A 20632-nucleotide genomic window follows, 5' to 3' on the forward strand; every position below is an offset into this window, starting at 1 on the left:
GAAGCCAGCAGCAACCGATGCGACACCCGGCACCGCCTGCTACGTACACAAAAGAAGCACCCCAGGGCACGTTCTACCATTGTTGGCAGCACTAACGGCACTTCGACAAGGGGTGATTGTCTGTTCTGCGCACTGCAGGAATCTTCATCTGGGCGCCTTGGAACACCAAGGAAAGCTATGGATTTCCACCGAGGGCGTCACCGAACCGAGAAAGCACAACCATCAGCTACATTGACGTGATACAAACTTTGACACGTGTTAAGCCAGCACCGACCGAAGCTACACCCGGCACCACCAACTACGTATACAAAAGGAGCACCGGAGGCCACATTCTACCGTTCAGTTCAGCTCAGTTTTATTCCTTAAAGGCCCCCATTTCAGGGGGTGTTACATAAGGGGTGGGATTACATTTGTAGTGAGGAAAACAAACAGCGATGGTAATTTAACATTGAAGGTGATCTGTTACGCCTTCTTGAAAAGCAGATGTTGAAGCGCGTGCGACGATGTCATGGGGTAGGCCGTTCCAGTCCGTGGCTGCTCGAAGAAATAACGAAGCTGAAAACGTAGTGGTGCGTGATAGTGGGCGGGCAACTTGAAGGGGATGACTGGTGCGGTGAGATACGCGTGATGCGGCGGCGATATACGGTGCTTGATTGAGAGAAGAATAAAAGGATTTGTGATAAAGGGTGAGGCTAGCAATGCGACGACGAAAAGAGAGGGGTGACAGTCCGGATGTAGCTTTCAAGGATGAGACACTGACGTCATATGAGAATGAGGAATGAATGAATCGGGCAGCACGATTCTGCACAGCTTCCAATGCGCTGATTAGATATGCTTGTTGTGGGCTCCAGATGGGGGATGCATATTCTAATTTGGGTCTTATAAGTGATTTATACGCGAGCAATTTAACATTTGGTGGGGCAAGACGAAGGTGACGTTTTAGAAAACCGAGTGTTTTGTTTGATGCTGAAATGATGTTACCAATATGAACCTGCCATGATAGATTAGAAGAGAGGGTGACTCCTAGATATTTATATGATTGTACTTGCTCAATCTGTCTGTTAGGAATTGAATAATGAAAGAGATATGGATTGTGACGTCGAGTGAAGGACATGAGTTTACATTTAGTAGGATTGAGGGACATTAGCCAGTTATCACACCAATTTAGTACGTTGTTAAGCTCTGTCTGAAGAGTGTATTGATCGTGACAGTTATTAATGGTGCGGTAAATAACACAATCATCTGCGAAAATTCGAATACTACAGGAAACATGCAGGGGCAAGTCGTTAATATATATTAAGAATAGGATTGGACCGAGGACAGAACCTTGTGGGACCCCTGAAGTAACCGGGAGAGATGTAGACAGATGGCCGTTAAGATAGACTGACTGAGAACGGTTAGTTAGGAATTCTTCAATCCATTTGAGAGTATTTGAGAGTGCATGATTTTTTGTTTTTTGAATGTGAAAGTGCCCCCCTGCTGTAATGCTGAAAGGCGATGCAGGTACGAAATAAATAAATAAATAAATAAATTAGGGGGTTGGTCCAGCTTTGAGAGTTTTAGTAATAGCCGGCGGTGGGGAACCTTGTCAAAAGCTTTGGCGAAATCAAGAAAGAGGGTGTCTGTCTGCATATTACGGTCTAGATTAGTGTGCAAGTCGTGAAGGAAAAGCGCTAGTTGGGTTTCGCAAGAGAGGCCCTTACGAAACCCATGTTGTGAGGGGTGAAAGAAATGGTTTCGGTCCAAGAAGTTTACGATTTGTGAGTAGATGACATGTTCCATGATTTTACAAGGCACACTAGTCAATGAAATGGGGCGGTAATTCAAGGGCGAGTCTCTGTTACCTGATTTGTAGACTGGAACGACCTTCCCCGTTTTCCAATCAAGAGGCAAAATTCCTGAGGAGAGTGACTGTGAGAAAATGAGACATAAATATGATGCCAAATTGGTTCCACGTTTTTCAATAGTTTTGAATTATTCAGGTCCATACCAGCTGATGATGAAAGTTTCATATTACGAATTATGGATGAAATGCCTTCTTCGACAAACGTGACTGCCGGCATGGGGGTTTCTAAGTTAAAGGGTGGTAATTGTGAAAGTGCGTTGGGTTCGGTAGTGAACACAGATGTGAATGCATGGTTAAATATTTCTGCGCAATCATGGTCAGTCACTGCTTCATGTGAATCATTCGTCAGTTTAATATCGGGAGGATGTGTTGGGTTTAAAACTTGCCAGAATTGCTTGGGGTTTTTTATAAGTAAGTTTGGTAAGTCATTGTGATAAAATGAGTACTTGGCGTTACGAACAGAAAGTAGGTATGATTTTTCGGCCTCGAAGTATTTTCCCCATGCGGCAGGCGTGTCGTTTCATTTGGCGGTACGAAACAATCGTTTTTTGTTTTCGAGTCGTTTTAAGTGCTGGGTAAACCATCGTTTATTGCGATTAGTATGAAAGGTAATCCTTGGTACGAACATATTAGTGAGATGATTTAATTTGTCCTTGAATATCAGCCAGTTTTCATGAACTGAGCGAGTGTGAAATGCGGATACGTATTCAGGAAAAAAGGTGTTAAGTTCTTCAGTTATTGCATTATAGTTAACCTTATCGTAGAGGTGTATCGTTTTATCGGATGCCTGTTTTTGAGTCGAGGTAAATGAGAATAAAGCGTGCATGACTTTGTGATCGCTGATTTCAGGAAGGTAACTGATGGATGATACATTCTCGGGGCTGCTTGTTAGTATCAGGTCGAGTGTGTTTGCTGATTCTCGTGAGACACGGGTTGGTTGGGAAATTAATTGAGTGAGGTTAAAATTTAAACAGACATCGATGAAGTTCTTCGCCTCTGCATGACACGTTATTGTGGAACTAGCTATGTTCTGCCAATCAATATCCGGGTAGTTAAAATCACCAAAAAGAAGAATACGGGCATTTGGATATGTGAAAACAAGTTTATGAAGGATGTTGTTCAGATGACGTGGGAAGTCTGGACTAGTCTGGGGGGGCCTGTAGCAAACGCCAAGCAGAACTGTTACGGGGGGAGCGCGACAAATGAGCCATATGGCTTCAATGTCGGATGCGACGTCAACAACTGAGCATGATATGCCTCGATGAATTGCAACGAGAACACCGCCCCCCCCCCCCGTTTGCCTTTCCGATTGTTTCGATACACTTCGAAGTTGGGTAAATCGGCCAAAATTTCCGCATCCGTTACGTCACTATTTAGCCAAGTTTCTGTTAGTATTAGTATGTTGCTTCCGGATGACGACATGATGTTTGATATGAGTTCGCGCTTTGGAAGAAGACTACGGATGTTAGTGAATATTATCGAAAACGAGAGAACATTGTGCGGTGGAGCGGGTCGACGATTTGTTAAAGTTTTGTGGCGGGGCAATTGCTATGCTATTTCCTTAACGGTTTGGGATGATGCGTCAAATACATAGCGTTTTGAGCCGATGTGCAGGGTTTTGAAGCGCAAGGAGTACTTGTTAGAATTGGCTTTGGCAAACACTAGTAACTGTTTACGCGCGTGTCGAACGGTGCGGGAAAAGTCCTCTCCAATACTGTAGTTTGTGTCTTTTAATTTACGGCCATTTGATAACAGTGCGTCTTTGGTTTTATGAGATAGGAATTTTACGATTACGGGACGAGTTCGGTCGACTGAATGATTTCCGAGGCGATGCGCTCTTTCAGTGTCGTTAGGTTCCAAGGTTATATCAAGATTATTGCGGCAAACGTCAATGACTAGTTTTTCTGACTCAGCCCACGTTTCAGCGCTAGCAGGGTCAGGGATGCCATAGAAAATGAGGTTATTCCGACGTGATTGGTTTTCCGCGTCATCCAGGCGTGTTTCTAGTTCTTCAATCTTTTTAGCTTGGTTGATTGTGGTTGACTGCATTATTTCAATATCGTTTCTGAGGTGAAGAAGTGTTTGGTAATGCGCTTCGAGATCGGCCATTCGTTTGTCTAGGCTTGCTATGGTTTGATCTGTTGTGTTCAGCTGTGTTTTGAGGCCCTATATTTCCGTAATCAACAGGGTCTGTCCCGCGTTTAGCTTCTGTAGTTCAGCGAGTACAGCAGCGTTTCCCTCAGGACCAGGGTTAGTCTCAACGTCACCTGATAGCATGAGCAAGGAATGAATTACGTGAGCACACTCAACGGCAATGGCGACACAGCAGTGCGGGCTCGGAAACTGCACCAAAATATAATTACTGGATTTTTTAGCGAAGAGGGCATACGATGTACTGACCTGCATCGCAAAGGTAAGCGGAATAGGTGGCTGCGTTGTGGTGCAGTCACCGAGCCCACGAAGCGGTGTCAGCGGGTGAAGCTCTTTTATACATGTTGGCATTGTTGCTGATGTCGATGGGGCCACCCATGGTACTGTGATTTCCGGTGTGTGCAGCTCCTCTGGCGGCACATCCAGTAGGGACGAGCACTCGTCAGGCGGTAGATGGCAGGAGCCCGGGTCATCCCCAGTGTACGGCAATGCGCACACCGATGACGCCCCCGTAGACAGGCCTGCCAGGGACGGCAGCAGCAGGCTGGCAAATGCGAGGACGGTCGTCTGCATCGCAAAGGTAAGCGGATTAGGTGGCTGCGTTGTGGTGCAGTCACCGAGCCCACGAAGCGGTGTCAGCGGGTGAAGCTCTTTTATACATGTTGGCATTGTTGCTGATGTCGATGTGGCCACCCATGGTACTGTGATTTTCGGTGTGTGCAGCTCCTCTGGCGGCACATCCAGTAGGGACGAGCACTCGTCGGGCGGTAGATGGCAGGAGCCCGGGTCATCCCCAGTGTACGGCAGTGCGCACACCGATGACGCCCCCGTAGACAGGCCTGCCAGGGACGGCAGCAGCAGGCTCGCAAATGCGAGGACAGTCGTCTGCATCGCAAAGGTAAGCGGATTAGGTGGCTGCGTTGTGGTGCAGCAGTAGCGGCGCGCCAAGGGCTGATTTTTTGTTCTTTGAACTGCAGGAATCTTCGTCGGGGCGCCAAGGGATACCAAGGGAAGTTTTCGATTTCTACCAAAGGCATCATCGAACCGAGAAAGCAGGACTATCAGCTACATTGATGTGATACAATCTTTGACACGTGTGAAGCCAGCAGCGACCGAAGCGAAACCCGGCACCACCTACTAAGTATAGAAAAGGAGTACTGGAGGCCAAGTTCTACCATTCTTGGCTGCAGTACTGGCGCGTCGACAAGGGCTGATTGTCTGTCCTTTGAGCTGCAGGAATCTTCATCGGGGCGCTAAGGAACACCAAGGAAAGCTTTCGATTTCTACCGAGGGCGTAATTGAACCGATAATGCACGACCATCAGCTACATTGACGTGATACAAACTTTGAAAGGTGTGAAGCCAGCACCAACCGATGCGACAACCGGCACCACCTACTAAGTATAGAAAAGGAGAACTGGAGGCCAAGTTCTACCATTCTTGGCAGCAGTACCGGCGTGTCGACAAGGGCTGATTGTCTGCTCCATGAACTGCAGGAGTCTTCATAGGGCCTCCAAGAAATACCAAGGAAAGTTTTGGATTTCTACCGAGGGCGTCATCGAACCGAGAATGCACGACCATCCGCTGCACTGACGTGATAAAATATTTGACACGTGTGAAGCCAGCAGCGACCGAAGCGACACCCGGCACCGCCTACTGCGTATACAAAACGAGCACCGGAGGCCAGGTTCTACCGTTCTTGACAGCAGTAGCGGCGCGTCTACAAGAGCTGATTTTCTGTTCTTTAGACTCCAGGAATCTTCATTGGGGCACAAAGGAATACCAAGGAAAGCTCTGGATTTATGCCGAGGGCGTCAGCGAACCGAGAATGCACGACCATCAGCTGCACTGACGTGATAAAATATTTGACTGGTGTGAAGCCAGCAGCGACCGAAACGACACCCGGCACCACCCACTACGTATAAAAAAGGAGCACCGGAGACCACGTTTTACTATTCTTGGCAGCAGTAGCGGCGCGCCAAGGGCTGATTTTTTGTTCTTTGAACTGCAGGAATCTTCATCGGGGCCCAAAGTAATACCAAGGTAAGTTTTGGATTTCTACCAAAGGCGTCATCGAACCGAGAAAGCAGGACTATCAGCTACATTGGTGTAATACAAACTTTGACATGTGTGAAGCCAGCACCGACCGAAGCGACACCCGGCACAGCCTTCTACGTATACAAAGGAAGGACCCTAGGGCACGTTCTGCCATTCTTGGCAGAAGTAACGGCACTTCGACAAACGTTGATTGTCTGTTCTGCGAACTGCAGGAATCTTCATCGGGGCGCCTTGGAACACCAAGGAAAGCTGTGGATTTCCAGCAAAGGCGTCATCGAACCGAGAAAACCGGATAATCAGCTACATTGACGTGATACAAACTTTGACACGTGTGAAGCCAGCACCGACCGAAGCTACTCCCGGCACCACGCACTACGTATACGAAAGGAGCACCGGAGGCCACGTTATACCATTCTTGGCAGCAGTAGCGGCGCGTCGATAAGGGCTGATTGTCTGTTCTGCGAACTGCAGGAATCTTCATTAGGGCGCCTCGGAACACCAAAGAAAGCTTTGGATTTCCCCCGAGGGATTCATCGAACCGCGAATGCACGACCATCATCTATATTTACATGATACAAACTTTCACACGTGTGAAGCCAGCACCGACCGAAGTGACACCCGGCACTGCTTACTGCGTATACAAAAGGAGCACCGGAAGCCACGTTCTACCATTCTTCGCAGCAGTAGCGGCGCGTCGACAAACGTTGATTTTCTCATGAAGAGCAAAACCGCAAAACACGACGGGACTGAGGCAGGCGACAACACAGGGCCAACTGGCCTACACTAAAGTCCTTCCAAGTTACATATTTTCTAATGTAGGCTCTTTTCTGTGTTCTCTGCCTCTTGAGGATCACTGTGCTTTGTGTTCTGCGATTATTACCTCCTCGAACTGCAGAGCCAGGGCTTACGCCTTCTGCCTGCGTAATGATGTTTCTCCCCATGACGTCTCATCCATATTTGGCATGGCTGGGCCTTCTGACGGCCATTGGAAAAGGGTCGACAAGATCCTCAAAGCTGAGTGCTGGAAACAAGTTGGACTCTTCAATGCTTTGCTTCAAAATTTATGTGTTCATCAGTGTGGTCTTGGCTCGTCCGGAAGGAGGCGATGGCTAGACTACCAACGCACCACTCAGCAGTCTACTGAATTTCTCTGGGAGCTTTTGCGGCGACAGCTCCCAAATAAAGAAAAGAGCAAGAGGGGCATTGTTCCGGTTGCCTACCTCGACGACGCTTCCGTCCCTGCCAAAGTGGAAAGTGTTCTTCAACACGGTCCCAAGTACGGCCTTGAACCAATGTTGGATAAGTACGACCTTCTAGCCTCCGTACACAGGATTGCTGACAAGGCACCAGCTGAAGAGAGAGATTGCAGCCTCCTTGAGAGTGTTGGAAGCCTGCAAAAGAATTTTAGCAAGAAGTCTGACAGCTCCAAAGTGCTAGATGAAGTGGCCAGTTATTTTTGTGAGCACAATCTCGCTCTTGTTCAGTCGGACAAGGAGGGGGGGTTTACAGTACTGCCGCAGACTCTTTTCCAGGAAAAAGCATGAAACGCAGTGACCAAGAACTTCCAGGCAGTCATTTAGAAGCCATCTAAGTTCAAGAGCAAGATAATGCTCTTTTAGATGGACTGAACCTGCAGATGCTGAAAAAGCAGGTCTTGGTTAGCAAGTCTTATGTCCTGAACATCTTTTCTGCGGCAAAGACCCATAATAATGCCTGTCAGTTCAGGGTGATTGTTACGGAGAGAGGAAGTTGGCAGGGCGAAGTCAGCAGGTTTCTGCGAACCCATCTTAAAAACCTAAAGCCTGAAGACCCTTTCAAGATTGACGGATCTCATCATTTGGTTGAATTGCTAAAAACAGCCGTCCCTGGTGCTAACTCTGCGGTGTCCGTTGATGTCGAAGAGTGATTATATTCTGTTCCGCATGGAGAACTTTTCAGTGTTGTAAGGGAGTTCATCGAAGCTGGTGACGTGGTAGACTTCCAGAACTCCTGTGGTGTGTCTGTGGATTCGTTCTTGGAGCTGCTCAGGTTCTATTTACTTCAACCATAGTCTCTTTTGTTGGTAAACATTATGTTCAAATGAAAGGAATCTGTATTGGTTCCAGCGTTGCCCCACTGTTGTGCGTAACCTTTCTGGCCAATTTAGATCGATTGCTGAAACGCAAGTTGACCCATGCCTTCATTTCTAGCGCTTTTAGATACGTAGTTGATTTTCTTCTCATTTTAAAGCTCTAACCTAATGATGTATTATCTGACGAAGCAGATGAGCTTTTGGCTGTGTTCTCTGGATGTTCACATTCTCGAAAGTTTACCCTTGAGCTTCCGCAAGATGGATATGTCCAGTTTCTAGACTTAAAATTAGATTTTAATCAGCATGACCATGTATGCTGGGCTTTTCAGCCGAGATCAAAGAAAGCTTTATTGTCGTTCGACTCATCCCATTCAAAGCTCGTTAAACGGGCCTTGGCTTCTTCTTGTTTTATGTCAGCGCTTTTAAAATCATGCCATCACAAAGTGCAGCTCAGTTTTCTTCTTCAAATTGCGCGACCCGAAAAGGCGAGTTTTCCAAGCTCCCTTTTAGGATCTGTGGCCGAATTGCTGCTCAAAAAGCTTCGCCAGACGGCAAAAGAAGACACCTTTTGCCATGAGCCACATAGTCGAAATAAGTGTGTTGTCTTACCATATCTTCACAGTATTTCCCACAATCTTAAGAAGATCTCAGGCAGATATGGCGTTGACGTGGCCATGCCTGCGCCCAGCAAGCTCTCAAAACTCTTCAATTTGGTGAGGAAGCAGACTTCAACGAATGCAGTTTGCGGCATGAGGCATTCGAAGAAGTATGTCTCATGCGCGACGGTGGTGGTTTATAAGATTCCCTTTAGCTGAGGTCGATTTTATATCGGACAAACTGGCAGATGTTTACACATTCGTCTGCAAGAGCATGCGCGGCGCTCCTTGAGTAGGTCCGGAGGACCTGCCCTGCCCGTTCATTGTCGCAGTTGTAAGGGCTGCTATCCTAAGCTTAATTGTACAGAGGTCATAGGAAGAAGAAAGGGGCAGTTGGAAAAGGAAATTGTCGACGCTGTTGCCATCCTGGAATCGGAGCCAGATAAGTGTGTCAGTAGGCCTTCTGTGTCTATTTTTCAGAAAGAGTTAGCATTTTTGTAAGCGTTTCACTAGGTTGTTTTTTGCTTGGTTTTGCGCAAGTTAGCTGTATCATTCTTGCTCGGTTTCATTCCTTTCGCCGCCCTGAATGTTTTTGTCATGATTGCCTTTGAACTGTTTCTACATGCTTCATCTTCTTTTTATGATTTATGATTGCTTTCCAGATTACACGCGCGACTCATCCTTATAATCTCTGCTGAGTTTCAATAAAAGTTCAGTTGTCAGTACCGCCCTGTGTTGTCGCCTGCCTCAGTCCCGTCCTGTTTTGCGGTTTTGCTCTTTATGTTATCATACCATCTGGCCTACACCAAAGTCCTTCTAAGCTGATTTTCTGTTCTTTGAACTGCAGGAATCTTCATTAGGGCACCAACGAATACCAAGGAAAGTTTTGGATTTCTACCAAGGCCTTCACCCAACCGAGAAAGCACGACCATCAGCTACATTGACGTGATACAATCTTTGACACGTGTGAAGCCAGCAGTGACCGAAGCGATACCCGGCAGCCCCCACTACATATACAAAAGAAGCGCCGGAGGCCACGTTCTACCACTCTTGGCAGCAGTACCGACTCGTCGACAAGGGCTGATTTTCTGTTTTTTAAACTCCAGGAATCTTCATTGGGGCACAAAGGAATACCAAGGAAAGCTTTGGATTTATGCCGAGGGCGTTATCGAACCGAGAATGCACGACCATCAGCTGCACTGACGTGATAAAATATTTGACAAGTGTGAAGCCAGCAGCGACCGAAGCGACACCCGGCACCACCCACTACGTATACAAAAGAAGCACCGGAGGCCACGTTCTACCGTTCTTGGCAGCAGTAGCGGCGCGTCGACAAGGGCTGATTTTATGTTCTTTGAACTGCAGGAATCTATCATCGGGGCACCAAGAATACCAAGGAAAGCTTGGGATTTTTTTTGAGGGCGTCATCGAATCGAGAATGCACGACCATCAGCTACATTGACGTGATAAAATATTTGACACGTTTGAAGATAGCAGCGACCGAAGCGACACCCGGCACCACCCACTACGTATACAAAAGGAGCACCGGAGACCACGTTCTACCATTCTTGGCAGCAGTAGCGGCGCGCCAAGGACTGATTGTCTGTACTTTGAACTGCAGGAATCTTAACTGGGGCACCAAGGAAAGATTTGGATTTCTATCGAAAGCGTCACCGAACCGAGAATGCACGACCATCAGCTGCATTGACGTGATAAAATATTTGACACGTGTGAAGGCAGCAGCGACCGAAGCGACACCCGGCACCACCCACTACGGATACAAAAGAAGCACCGGAGGCCACGTTCTACCGTTCTTCGCAGCGGTAGCGGCGCGTCGACAAGGGCTGATTTTCTGTTGTTTAAACTGCAGGAATCTTCATTGGGCCACCAAGGAATACCAATGAAAGTTTTGGATTTCTATCGAAAGCGTCACCGAACCGAGAATGCACGATCTTCAGCTGCATTGACGTGATACAATCTTTGACACGTGTGAAGCCAGCAGTGACCGAAGCGACAGCCGGCACCACCCACTACGTATACAAAGGAAGCACCAGAGGTCAGGTTCTACCACTCTTGGCAGCAGTACCGGCGCGTCGACGAGGCCTGATTGTCTGTACTTTGAACTGCAGGAATCTACGTATACAAAAGGAGCACCGGAGGCCACGTTCTACCAATCCTGGCAGCAGTAGCGGCGCGTCGACAAGAGCTGATTTTCTGTTCTTTAAACTGCAGGAATCTTCAATGGGGCACAAAGGAATACCAAGGAAAGCTTTGGATTTATGCCGAAGGCGTCATCGAACCGAGAATGCACGACCATCAGCTGAACTGACGTGATAAAATATTTGACACGTGTGAAGCCAGCAGCGACCGAAGCGACACCTGGCACCACCCACTACGTATACAAAAGGAGCACCGGAGGCCACGTTCTACCGTTCTTGGCAGCGGTAGCGGCGCGTCGACAAGAGCTGATTTTCTGTTCTTTAAACTGCAGGAATCTTCAATGGGGCACAAAGGAATACCAAGGAAAGCTTTGGATTTATGCCGAAGGCGTCATCGAACCGAGAATGCACGACCATCAGCTGAACTGACGTGATAAAATATTTGACACGTGTGAAGATAGCAGCGATCGAAGCGACACCCGGCACCACCCACTACGTATACAAAAGGAGCACCGGAGACCACGTTCTACCATTCTTGGCAGCAGTAGCGGCGCGCCAAGGGCTGATTTTTTGTTCTTTGAACTGCAGGAATGTTCGTTGGGGCGCCAAAGGATACCAAGGGAAGTTTTGGATTTCTACCAAAGGCGTCATCGAACCGAGAAAGCAGGACTATCAGCTACATTGGTGTAATACAAACTTTGACATGTGTGAAGCCAGCACCGACCGAAGCGACACCCGGCACCGCCTGCTACATATACAAAAGAAGCACCCTAGGGCACGTTCTGCCATTCTTGGCAGCAGAAACCGCACTTCGACAAGGGGTGTTTGTAAGTTCTGCGAACTGCAGGAGTCTTCATCGGGGCGCCTTGGAACACCAAGGAAAGCTATGAATTTCCACCGAGGGCGTCATCGAACAGAGAAAGCCGGACAACCAGCTACATTGACGTGATACAATCTTTGACACGTGTGAAGCCAGCACCGACCGAAGCGACACCCGGCACCACCAACTACGTATACAAAAGAAGCACCGGTAACCACGTTCTACCCTTCTTGGCAGCAGTAGCGGCGCGCCAAGGGCCGATTTTTGTTCTTTGAACTGCAAGAATCCTCGTCGGTGCGCCAAGGGATACCAAGGGAAGTTTTGGATTTCTACCAAAGGCGTCATCGAACCGAGAACGCAGGACTATCAGCTTCATTGATATGATACACACTTTGACACGTGTGAAGCCAGCAGCGACCGAGACACACCCGGCACCGCCTACTACGTATACAAAAGGAGCACCGAAAGCCACGTTCTGCCATTCTTGGCAGCAGTAGCGGAGCGTCGACAAGGGCTGATTTTTTGTTCTTTGAACTGCTGGAATTTTCATCTGGGCACAAAGGAATACCACGGAAAGCTTGGGATTTTTTTTTAGGGAATCATCGAACCGAAAAACGCCGATCATCAGCTACATTGAAGTGACACAAACTTTGACCCGTGTGAAACCAGCACCGACCGAAGCGACATCCGGCACCGCCTGCTACGTATACAAAAGAAGCACCCTAGGGCACGTTCTACCATTCTTGGCAGCACTTCCGGCACTTCGACAAGGGGTGATTTTCTGTTCCTTGAACTGCATAAGTCTTCATCGGGGCAACAAGGTATACCAAGGAAAGTTTTGGATATCTACCGAGGGCGTCACCGAACCGAGTATGCACGACCATCAGCTACATTGACTTGATAAAATATTTGACGCGTAAGAAGATAGCAGCGACCGAAGCGACACCCGGCACCACGCACTACGTATACAAAAGGAGCACCGGAGACCACGCTCTACCGTTCTTGGCAGCAGTAGCGGCGCGCCAAGGGCTGATTTCTTGTTCTTTGAACTGCAGGAATCTTCGTCGGGGCACCAAGGAATACCAAGGAAAGCTTTGGATTTATTCCGAGGGCGTCATCGAACCGAGAAAGCATGACCATCAGCTACGTTGACGTGATAAAATATTTGACACGTGTGAAGCCATCAGCGACCGAAGCGACACCCGGCACCACCTACAACGTATACAAAAGGAGCACCGGAAGCCACGTTCTACCGTTCTTGGCAGCAGTAGCGGCACGCCAAGGACTGATGTTTTGTTCTTTGAACTGCAGGAATCTTCGTCGGGGCGCCAAGGGATAATAAGGGAAGTTTTGGATTTCTACCAAAGGCGTCATCGAACCGAGAAAGCAGGACTTTCAGCTACATTGATGTGATGCAAACTTTGACATGTGTGAAGCCAGCACCGACCGAAGCGACACCCGGCACCGCTTTCTACGTATACAAAAGAAGCACCCTAGGGCACGTTCTGCCATTCTTGGCAGCAGTAACGGCACTTCGACAAGGGGTGATTGTCTGTTTTGCGAACTGCAGGAATCTTCATCGGGGCGCCTTGCAACACCAAGGAAAGCTGTGGATTTCCACCAAAGGCGTCATCGAACCGAGAAAGCCGGATAATCAGCTACATTGACGTGATACAAACTTTGACAGGTGTGAAGCCAGCACCGACCGAAGCGACACCCGGCACCACCAACTACGTATACAAAAGGAGCACCGGGAACCACGTTCTACCATTCTTGGCAGCAGTAGCGGCGCGTCGACAAGGGCTGATTTTATGTTCTTTGCACTGCAGGAATCTTCATCGGGGCCCAAAGGAATACCAAGGTAAGTTTTGGATTTAAGCCGAGGGTTTCATCGAACCGAAAATGCACGACCATCAGCTACATTTATGTGATACAAACTTTGACACGTGTGAAGCCAGCACCGACCGAAGCGACACCCGGCACCGCCTACTACGTATACAAAAGCAGCACCGGGAACCACGTTCTACCATTATTGGCAGCAGTAGCGGCGCGCCAAGGGCTGATTTTTTGTTCTTTGAACTGCAAGAATCTTCGTCGGTGCGTCATGGGATACCAAGGGAAGTATTGGATTTCTACCAAAGGCGTCATCGAACCGATAAAGCAGGACTATCAGCTACATTGATGTGATACAAACTTTGACACGTGTGAAGCCAGCAGCGACCGAAGCGACGCCCGGAACCGCCTACTACGTATACAAAAGGAGTACCGAAAGCCACGTTCTACCATTCTTGCCAGCAGTAGCGGAGCGTCGACAAGGGCTGATTTTTTGTTCTTGGAACTGCTGGAATCTTCATCGGGCGACAAAGGAATACCAAAGAAAGCTTGGGATTTTTTTCGAGGGCGTCATCGAATCGAGAATGCACGACCATCAGCTACATTGACGTGATAAAATATTTGACACGTGTGAAGATAGCAGCGATCGAAGTGACACCCGGCACCACCCACTACGTATACAAAAGGAGCACCGGAGACCACGTTCTACCATTCTTGGCAGCACTAGCGGAGCGTCTACAACGGCTTATTTTTTGTTCTTGGAACTGCTGGAATTTTCATCGGGGCACAAAGGAATACCACGGAGAGCTTGGGATTTTTTTCAAGGGCATCATCGAACCGAAAAGCGCCGATCATCAGCTACATTGAAGTGACCCAAACTTTGACACGTGTGAAACCAGCACCGACCGAAGCGACACCCGGCACCGCCTGCTACGTATACAAAAGAAGCACCCTAGGGCACGTTCTACCATTCTTGGCAGCACTAAGGGGACTTCCACAAGGGGTGATTGTCCGTTCTGCGAACTGCAGGAATCTTCATCTGGGCGCCTTGGAACACCAAGGAAAGCTATGGATTTCCACCGAGAGCTTCACCGAACCGAGAAAGCACAACTATCAGCTACATTGACGTGATACAAACTTTGACACGTGTTTAGCCAGCACCGACCGAAGCGACACCCGGCTTCACCAACTACGTATAAAAAAAAGCACCGTAGGCCACGTTCTACCATTCTTGGCAGCAGTAGCGGCGCGTCGACAAGGGCTGATTTTCTGTTCCTTGAACTGCATACGTCTTCATCGGGGTTCAACGGAATACCAAGAAAAGCTTTGGATTTATGCCGAGGGCGTCATTGAACCGAGAATGCACGACCATCAGCTGCATTGAAGGGATAAAATATTTGACAAGTGTGAAGCCATCAGCGACCGAAGCGACACCCGGCACCGCCTACTACGTATACAAAAGGAGCACCGGAAGCAACGTTCTACCGTTCTTGGCAGCAGTAGCGGCGCGTCGAGAAGGGCTGATTTTCTGTTCATTGAACTTCAGGAATCTTCATCGGGGCACAAAAGAATACCAAGGAAAGCTTGAGATTTTTTTTCTGGGCGTCATCGTATCGAGAATGCACGACCATCAGCTACATTGACGTGATAAAATATATGACACGTGTGAAGATAGCCGCCACAAAAGCGACACCCAGCACCACCCACTACGTATACAAAAGGAGCACCGGAGGCCACATTCTACTGCTCTTGGCAGCAGTAGCGTCGCGCCAAGGGCTAATTTTTTGTTCTTTGAACTGCAGGAATCTTCGTCGGGGCGCCAAGGGATAGCAAGGGAAGTTTTGGATTTCTGCCAAAGGCGTCATCGAACCGAGAAAGCCGGAATATCAGCTACATTGATGTGATACAAACTTTGACACGTGTGAAGCCAGCACCAACCGATGCGACACCCTGCACCACCTACTAAGTATAGAAAAGGAGTACTGGAGGCCAAGTTCTACCATTCTTGGCAGCAGTACCAGCGCATCGACAAGGGCTGATTGTCTGCTCTTTGAACTGCAGGAATCTTCATTGGGGCACCAAGAAATACCAAGGAAAGTTTTCGATTTCTACCGAGGGCGTCACCGAACAGAGAAAGCACGACCATCAGCTACAATGACGTGATAGAATCTTTGACGCGTGTGAAGCCAGCAGCGACCGAAGCGACACCCGGCACCACCCACTGCGTGTACAAAAGGAGCCCCGGAGGCCACGTTCTACCGTTCTTGGCAGCAGGAGTGGCGCGTCGACAAGAGCTGATTTTCTGTTCTTTAAACTGCAGGAATCTTCATTGGGGCACAAAGGAATACCAAGGAAAGCTTTGGATATATGCCGAGGGCGTCATCGAACCGAGAATGCACGACTATCAGCTACATTGACGTGATAAAATATTTGACACGTGTGAAGCCAGCAGCGACTGAAGCGACACCCGGCACCGCCTACTGCGTATACAAAAGGAGCACCGGAGGCCACGTTCTACCGTTCTTGGCAGCAGTAGTGGCGCGCCAAGGACTGATTTTTTGTTCTTTGAACTACAGGAATCTTCGTCGGGGCGCCAAGGGATACCAAGGGAAGTTCTGGATTTCTACCAAAGGCGTAATCGAACCGAGAAAGCAGGACTATCAGCTACATTGATGTGATACAAACTTTGACACGTGTGAAGCCAGCACCAACCGATGCGACACCCGGCACCACCTACTAAGTATAGAAAAGGAGTACTGGAGGCCAAGTTCTACCATTCTTGGCAGCAGTACCGGCGCGTCGACAAGGGCTGATTGTCTGTTCTTTGAACTGCAGGAATCTTCATTGGGGCACCAAGAAATACCAAGGGAAGTTCTGGATTTCTACCAAGGGCGTTACCGAACCGAGAAAGCACGACCATCAGCTACAATGACGTGATTCAATCTTTGACACGTGTGAAGCCAGCAGCGACCGAAGCGACACCCGGCACCACCCACTGCGTGTACAAAAGGAGCCCGGGAGGCCACGTTCTACCGTTCTTTGCAGCAGTAGCGGCGCGTCGACAAGGGCTGATTGTCTGTTCCCTGAACTGAAGGAATCTTCATCGGACGCCTGGGAACACCAAGGGAAGCTTTGGATTTCTACCGAGAGCTTCATCTAACCGAAAAAGGCCGATCATCATCTACATTGAATTGATACAAACTTTGACACGTGTGAAGCCAGCACCGACCGAAGCTACTCCCGGCACCACGCACTACGTATACGAAAGGAGCACCGGAGGCCACGTTATACCATTCTTGGCAGCAGTAGCGGCGCGTCGATAAGGGCTGATTGTCTGTTCTGCGAACTGCAGGAATCTTCATTAGGGCGCCTCGGAACACCAAAGAAAGCTTTGGATTTCCCCCGAGGGATTCATCGAACCGCGAATGCACGACCATCATCTATATTTACATGATACAAACTTTCACACGTGTGAAGCCAGCACCGACCGAAGTGACACCCGGCACTGCTTACTGCGTATACAAAAGGAGCACCGGAAGCCACGTTCTACCATTCTTCGCAGCAGTAGCGGCGCGTCGACAAACGTTGATTTTCTCATGAAGAGCAAAACCGCAAAACACGACGGGACTGAGGCAGGCGACAACACAGGGCCAACTGGCCTACACTAAAGTCCTTCCAAGTTACATATTTTCTAATGTAGGCTCTTTTCTGTGTTCTCTGCCTCTTGAGGATCACTGTGCTTTGTGTTCTGCGATTATTACCTCCTCGAACTGCAGAGCCAGGGCTTACGCCTTCTGCCTGCGTAATGATGTTTCTCCCCATGACGTCTCATCCATATTTGGCATGGCTGGGCCTTCTGACGGCCATTGGAAAAGGGTCGACAAGATCCTCAAAGCTGAGTGCTGGAAACAAGTTGGACTCTTCAATGCTTTGCTTCAAAATTTATGTGTTCATCAGTGTGGTCTTGGCTCGTCCGGAAGGAGGCGATGGCTAGACTACCAACGCACCACTCAGCAGTCTACTGAATTTCTCTGGGAGCTTTTGCGGCGACAGCTCCCAAATAAAGAAAAGAGCAAGAGGGGCATTGTTCCGGTTGCCTACCTCGACGACGCTTCCGTCCCTGCCAAAGTGGAAAGTGTTCTTCAACACGGTCCCAAGTACGGCCTTGAACCAATGTTGGATAAGTACGACCTTCTAGCCTCCGTACACAGGATTGCTGACAAGGCACCAGCTGAAGAGAGAGATTGCAGCCTCCTTGAGAGTGTTGGAAGCCTGCAAAAGAATTTTAGCAAGAAGTCTGACAGCTCCAAAGTGCTAGATGAAGTGGCCAGTTATTTTTGTGAGCACAATCTCGCTCTTGTTCAGTCGGACAAGGAGGGGGGGTTTACAGTACTGCCGCAGACTCTTTTCCAGGAAAAAGCATGAAACGCAGTGACCAAGAACTTCCAGGCAGTCATTTAGAAGCCATCTAAGTTCAAGAGCAAGATAATGCTCTTTTAGATGGACTGAACCTGCAGATGCTGAAAAAGCAGGTCTTGGTTAGCAAGTCTGATGTCCTGAACATCTTTTTTGCGGAAAAGACCCATAATAATGCCTGTCAGTTCAGGGTGATTGTTACGGAGAGAGGAAGTTGGCAGGGCGAAGTCAGCAGGTTTCTGCAAACCCATCTTAGAAACCTAAAGCCTGAAGACCCTTTCAAGATTGACGGATCTCATCATTTGGTTGAATTGCTAAAAACAGCCGTCCCTGGTGCTAACTCTGCGGTGTCCGTTGATGTCGAAGAGTGATTATATTCTGTTCCGCATGGAGAACTTTTCAGTGTTGTAAGGGAGCTCATCGAAACTGGTGACGTGGTTGACTTCCAGAACTCCTGTGGTGTGTCTGTGGATTCGTCCTTGGAGCTGCTCAGGTTCTATTTACTTCAACCATTGTCTCTTTTGTTGGTAAACACTATGTTCAAAAGAAAGGAATCTGTAGTGGCTCCAGCGTTGCCCCACTGTTGTGCGTAATCTTTCTGGCCAATTTAGATCGATTGCTGAAACGCAAGTTGACCCATGCCTTCATTTCTAGCGTTTTTAGATACGTAGATGATTTTCTTCTCCTTTTAAAGCTTTCACCTAATGATGTATTATCTGACCTAGCAGATGAGCTTTTGCCTGTGTTCTCTGGATGTTCACATTCTCTAAATTTTACCCTTGAGCTTCCGCAAGATGGATGTGTCCAGTTTCTAGACTTAAAATTGAATTTTAATCAGCATGACCATGTATGCTGGGCTTTTCAGCCGAGATCAAAGAAAGCTTTATTGCCGTTCGACTCATCCCAATCAAAGCTCGTTAAACGGGCCTTGGCTTCTTCTTGTTTTATGTCTGCGCTTTTAAAATCATGCCATCACAAAGTGCAGCTGTTTTCTTCTTCAAATTGAGCGACTCAAAAAGGCGGGTTTTCCAAGCTCCCTTTTAAGATCTGTGGCCGAATCGCTGCTCAAAAAGCTTCGCCAGACGGCAAAAGAAGACCTTTTCCCATGAGCCACTTAGTCGAAATAAGTGTGTTGTCTTACCATATCATCACAGTATTTCCCACAATCTTAAGAAGATCTCAGGCAGGTATGACGTTGACGTGGCCATGCCTGCGCCTGCAAGCTCTCAAAACTCTTCAATTTGGTGAGGAAGCAGACTTCAACGCATGCAGTTTGCGGCATGAGGCATTCGAAGAAGTATGTCTCATGCGCGACGGTGGTGGTTAATAAAATTCCCTTTAGCTGTGGTCGATTTTATATCGGACAAACTGGCAGATGTTTACACATTCGTCTGCAAGTGCATGCGCGCTCCTTGAGTAGGCCCGGAGGACCTGCCCTGCCCGTTCATTGTCGCAGTTGTAAGGGCTGCTATCCTAAACTTAATTGTACAGAGATCATAGGAAGAAGAAAGGGGCAGTTGCAAAAGGGACTTGTCGAGGTTGTTGCCATCCTGGAATCAGAGCCAGATAAGTGTGTTAGTAGGCCTTCTGTGTCTATTTTTCAGAAAGAGTTAGCATTTTTTTCAGCGTTTCACTAGGTTGTTTTTTGCTTGGATTTGCGCAGGTTAGCTGTATCATTCTTGCTCGGTTTCATTCCTTTCGCCGCACTGAATGTTTTCGTCATGATTGCCATTGAACTGTTTCTACATGCTTCATCTTCTTTTTATGATTTATGATTGCTTTCCAGATTACACGCGCGACTCATCCTTATAAGCTCTGCTGAGTTTCAATAAAAGTTCAGTTGTCAGTACCGACCTGTGTTGTCGCCTGCCTCAGTCCCATCCTGTTTTGCGGTTTTACTCTTTATGATATCATACCAACTGGCCTACAGAAAAGTCCTTCTAAGCTGATTTTCTGTTCTTTGAACTGCAGGAATCTTCATTGGGGAACCAAAGAATACCAAGAAAAGTTTTGGATTTCTACCGAGGGCGTCACCGAACCGAAAAAGCACGACCATCAGCTACATTGACGTGATACAATCTTTGACACGTGTGAAGCCTGCAGCGACCGAAAGACAGCCGGCACCAGCCACTACGTATACAAAAGAAGCACCGGTGGCCACGTTCTACCACTCTTGGCAGCAGTACCGGCGCGTCGACAAGGCCTGATTATCTGTACTTTGAACTGCAGGAGTCTTAATTGGGCACCAACGAAAGATTTGGATTTCTATCGAAAGCGTCACCGAACCGAGAATGCACGATCTTCAGCTGCATTGACGTGATAAAATATTTTAAACGTGTGAAGCCAGCTGCGACCGAAGCGACACCCGGCACCACCCACTACGTATACAAAAGAAGCACCGGAGGCCACGTTCTACCGTTCTTGGCAGCAGTAGCGGCCCGTCGACAAGGGCTGATTTTCTGTTCTTTAAACTGCAGGAATCTTCATTGGGCCACCAAGGAATACCAAGGAAAGTTTTGGATTTCTACCGAGGGCGCCACCGAACCGAGAAAGCACGACGATCAGCTACATTGACGTGATACAATCTTTGACACGTGTGAAGTAAGCACCAACTGAAGCGTCACCCGACACCACCCACTACGTATACAAAAGAAGCACCGGAGGCCAAGTTCTACCACTCTTG

At 48.2% G+C, this 20632-nt stretch overlaps 1 protein-coding gene and 1 pseudogene across 1 annotated transcript in view; both read right to left on the reverse strand.

The window, feature by feature from the left end:
- The window catches only part of LOC144109893 (uncharacterized), a 651790-nt gene that overhangs the window by 244483 nt on the left and 386675 nt on the right, over positions 1–20632 (reverse strand). The gene's annotated exons all lie outside the window — the stretch shown is intronic.
- Positions 3395–4888, reverse strand: LOC144109909 (uncharacterized; annotated as a pseudogene).

The sequence above is a fragment of the Amblyomma americanum genome, chromosome 11 (genome assembly GCF_052857255.1).
Source record: "Amblyomma americanum isolate KBUSLIRL-KWMA chromosome 11, ASM5285725v1, whole genome shotgun sequence".
Taxonomy (NCBI): domain Eukaryota; kingdom Metazoa; phylum Arthropoda; class Arachnida; order Ixodida; family Ixodidae; genus Amblyomma; species Amblyomma americanum.